Raw genomic sequence first — 4,906 nt, forward strand, 5'->3', positions numbered from 1 at the left:
CTAGTTGCTTTCCACCACACTGCTGGGAAGCTCCACACTCTCGATGTCACCATCATCATCATCTTCTCCCTGTAAAAACAGTAAAAGAATTAAGCATTACATATTTACATACACAAACTTTGGGGAAAATGGAGTTGAAAAATAGACTAAAGAAACATACCAGAATAATAGGAGGACTTTTAGAACCTCGTATCCAACTAGATGCACAAACTAGTGCTTGAACTGTCGCCGGCTTCAAAGAACTCCTATAGTCATCAAGAATTCTGCCTCCACAACTAAAAGTGGACTCTGATGATACGCTGCTAGCTGGGACAGCTAAGAACTTCTTTGTCATACTAGACACAACAGGAAATCTAAGAGCATTCACCTTCCAATAGTGAAGTAAGTTAAAATTCTTATCATGTAAAGGATGGTTTGCTTCATCTAGGTAGATAAGTAACTCAGATTTTGAAGTTTCTGAAGCACTTGACTCTAGAAAGGACTGAAATTCACTTGAAACAAGACAAGCCACTGAGCTGGTTGTTTCCTTTGATGATGAGGCTGATTGAGTGGTTGATGAGCTGCTACTGCCACCCATTTTCCGACGTTGCTCCAACTCATGCTTCTTGTATAGCTCTTCTAACTCTTTTTTTTATATCAGCAACCTCTTGTTCACACCTTGAGGAGTCATAAAGCTGACTAAAATAGAACTCAATATATCTCATTTTGAACCTAGGGTCAAGGATTGTAGCAATAACTATTACATTGTTCTTCTCTTCCCAGTATTTATCAAATTTGGCTAACATTGCAGCACCCATTTTCTTCAAATAAGGGTCCTCAGAATTTTTTGCCTTTAACAATGCAAGTTTGACTTTCAAAATGTAAGGGTAGAAGACATTAGCAGTAGGGTAAACTGATCCTGAAAATGCAGTGGTTGCTCCAGCCATCTCTCCTAGAATTGGCCTAATCTTCTCATACATGTTCCATTTAGATTCTGTAGGTTTCCATGCATAGTTCTGGTCTACTTGAGCATAATAACCAAATGCAGACCTATACTCAATGCAAGTGTCAAGCATTTTATATGTTGAGTTCCACCTTGTTTTAACATCAAGAGACAAACATTTCCCAACTTTAATAGCATAATCATTGCAAACCTCTACAAATTTGTACAGGCGACTTGGAGACCTCTTGAAATATTTCACAGTATTCCTTAGGTCACTTATGAGACCTTCTATTGGGTCTAGACCATCATTAACAACCAAATTGACTATGTGAGCAGCACAACGAACATGAAAATATTTGGGATCAAACTGACCATTCTTTCTAGCAAGCAGCTTGGCTGACAAATTTGTAGTAGCAACATCATTATTTGAAGCATTATCAAGGGTGATTGACATAACCTTATCTTCTATTTTCCATTCCACCAAGCACTCAAAAACAGCATGAGCTATCACCAAACTAGTGTGGGGAGGATCTAACTCAAGAAAGTTAAGAACACGGCATTGCAAAACCCAATCACTATCTATGTAATGTGCCACCAAACACATGTACTGAACATTTTGATTGGATGTCCACAAATCAGTAGTCAAACTTATTGATTCAGCCTCTCTAAGACTCTTCTTTAGCTGCTCTTTCTCATATTCATAAACTTTCATGCATTCATTTTTAATAGTCTTCCTACCAATACATTCATAGTTGCTATTCATCCACTTCATCAAGATATTAAACCATTTATGCTCAACCATCCTAAAAGAATACTCATGGATAATTATCATGTTTGCAATCAATTTTCTAGTGTGCTCATGGTCATATTCAGTAGGATTAACAACAAGACAGCCATCATCTGCAACATAGTTGAGTGTACCTTGAGCAAGTTGTCGTTTAGCCTTAGCAAGCTTGTTCTGAAACTGTGTGCAGCGGGCAAGGTGATGGTTCAGCTGTGAAGTTGCTCCACCTTGATGGTATACATAACTCTTATGACAGAATCTGCACTTAGCCTTAGTCACCATAGCACCAAACTCCTTCTCAGATTGAACTTTTATCTCTTTGAAATACTTCCAACAACCAGCCCTCTTTCCTCTCTTTACCTTGGTCTTAGAAGGGGATAAATGAATACCAGCCCTCTTTCCTTTCCGCCCTCTAGTTGCCTTCGAAGGATTTGATGGCACGCTTACATCATCTCCAACCTCCTCCTGACTTGCATCATCATCTGCATCATCATCTGTCGGCACACTTACTGATATATCAGCATTCATGTCAAAGTTCTCTCTATGGTCTTCATCCTCCGCCAAAGGTTCCAAGTGCTACACGGAACAGGTAGTCAAAAATCAATTATGCTACACAACTGGACTACGTACAGTCTACAGATCAAAATCAATTATCCTGTATTCCTGTACATATTCACACGAATCACACAAATTCTAGGTTGCATCCTACAGATCAAAGCATGAACAAAAAAATACATACCATGTCCGTGTCTGTTGATATGGCAGCCGATGACGATGGAGCAATGGACGTCGCGGCTGCGGATCCTCGAGCTCGGCCGCGGCCAATGCGATTGCCTGTTGAAGACGACATCTTGTGGTTGCTCCTCGATTCAAGACTGGGTGCCACCAGAGGAAGCATCCCTGGGGACTCTTCCTCATCCTCCATGACCAGCTCGAGATGGGAATGGGATGGGGCGAACTAGATGCCCGCAAGCTGGCGAGCTGCGTCCTGCGTGCGGAGATGGGAGACCGGAGAGGAGCTGCGTGCGACGTGCCTGCGCGTGGTGAGGAACGGTGGCATGCGGCGGCTCGTGTATCCAGTGCGTGCGGCGGCGTGAGGGGAAAGGGAAAAGACCGTGGCCTGGTGCCCTGGTGTTGACTGCCTGGTGGCTGGTGCTGGTGGTGTGCCGTGTATATGCTTAGCAGCTTAGGGTTTTAGGATTGGCCTGATCCAAGGCCACCGAGGGATGTATGGCCATATGGGCCGAGCTAGGTCTCAGGATTGGCCTGGGCCAAGGCCACCGAGGGATGTATGGCCATATGGGCCGAGCTAATTTTAGCTCTTGGCTTGTGAATTGACTGGCTCGTTATGGCTCGCGAGCAGCTCGCGAGCTAGCTCGAGCTGACTCATTGTAAATCGAGCGAGCTCGTTATAAAACAAGCTGGCTCGTTATAAAACGAGTCGAGCTCGAGCCGAGCCATTAACGAGCGAGTTGAGTGAGCTAGCGAGTTTTGAGTTTTTCGTCTAGGCTTAATCGTATGTGGTATTCGCCAATATCTTGGTCATCTGACAAAGAAGCATCACATTGGCTTTGAAGCAGCTGCATGGTACTGGCATTTTGTAGACGTGGTTCGGTTATTCCCATTTGTCTCTATTTATTGGTGGGGAGGTATATGAAAGAAGGGAACGAATAAGTGGATTGAGGAATAAAAGCTTGAAGACAAAGAGAACTTTTCATAAAAGAGAATGGAATCCTATTTAATATTAGCAATTCACATATAATCTTAAATAACGATCATCCTGCTTCCTTCCTCTGTGTGCAAAACGAAGTTGCCGTAGGTAGTTGTATTATTATGGAATTGTGTTTTGATTCTTAGTTTATAAACGTTGTAAGGTAACGTTTCTCACCGGTTTTGGTAGTAGTTGTTGTTGGTTATAAACGTTAGTTGTTGTGAAGCATATGAGAATATGCCTGGTTTTGGGTAATATCTTAAGAGGTGCAATGTTCTCTGTGGGTGTTGGTACGAGTGTGGTTTTTCATAGGCCCGGAGACAAGAAAAGAGCCAAATTAGTGTAGGAATGGAGATTTCTACTTTCTGTAGTTGGGTTCGAACCTGAAGATGGTTTTGTGGTGTCTGCTTTGTCTCTAGAATCCCTACCCTAAAGAGTGAAATTGCGTAGCTTAAGGTAGGTGTTTCCCCAATCCGCGCAAAATAAACGTAAGGGATGTCTATTGGTAATAGAATTGAAAGGGTAGAAGGTATCCTCAGCATTGTTGGAGAAGTTTAAGTGGGAGTAAGCATTGCCCCCTTACTTGTTCGTTGTCTATCTGTTCTACTAACCTGATGTCTACCTATATAAATCTATACTCATTTGAACTACTCGATTGCTATTTTTTTGTCTTTCCTTTACTAACGTGGAATAACGAGTTTTTTTTGGTCCGCCAAAACTTTGATTGAAAGAGGAGTGTTAAAGCAATTCGCTTACAAAATCACAGTCCAAAGCAAAGCAACTACTTACTGGTTTAGCTCGTGTTTTCCTTTTTGAAGTAGTTTGGCAGATGCATCGATTGTTCGTGGCTGGTCACATGGCTCCGGTGCATCAGGCCACTCTCAATTGTGTGGTTTCGAGAAAACTAGGGCTCTTCTCATATGAGCAGGCTTTTCAACCACTTAAAATAGATAGCTTCCAGCGGGAAGTCCAGCTTTGGGACGTTGCCCCTCCCTCGGATGAAAATAGATCTCGTGGAGACGGGCTTGACAAAAGTCAGTTAGCAAGCGGGTGTTCCATAAAAAAAGAAACTAGGATTCTTCTGAACTCAACTCCGTGGCCAAAACCATCTTCTCACTCTGACCCCCACATATCAGATCCCAGATGCCACCCAACGATGATGGGACTTTCACGCAGGGAATTTTCATTCGATAAATACTCCCCCTCTTGCAGCGAGAGCCCACTCCTACCTAAGGAAGGGGCTTGTAGATCTATATTTAGATTAAGAGGCGGTATGGATGGAAGAGCGCTTCTATTGGCAGGCAGTCGCTGGCCGAGGAGGCTGCTCTCTCTATCTAGAATGAAAAGAGGAGAGAAGTAGCACGCACTAGGGTGAGAGTGGTTCCAATGCCGAAATCGCCCTTTCTCTTATTTGTACTAAGGGGGAGGAGGGCTTATCTTAATATTCCATCTTGTTTGTTAGCTTACAACTCCATCCATCTTGCTTGTG

At 42.9% G+C, this 4,906-nt stretch overlaps 1 pseudogene; it reads right to left on the reverse strand.

The window, feature by feature from the left end:
• Window positions 1-1,988, reverse strand: LOC136506742 (zinc finger BED domain-containing protein RICESLEEPER 2-like; annotated as a pseudogene).
• Between the last annotated feature and the right edge of the window lie 2,918 nt (window positions 1,989-4,906).

This window comes from Miscanthus floridulus, chromosome 15 (genome assembly GCF_019320115.1).
Source record: "Miscanthus floridulus cultivar M001 chromosome 15, ASM1932011v1, whole genome shotgun sequence".
NCBI classification, from domain to species: Eukaryota; Viridiplantae; Streptophyta; class Magnoliopsida; order Poales; family Poaceae; genus Miscanthus; species Miscanthus floridulus.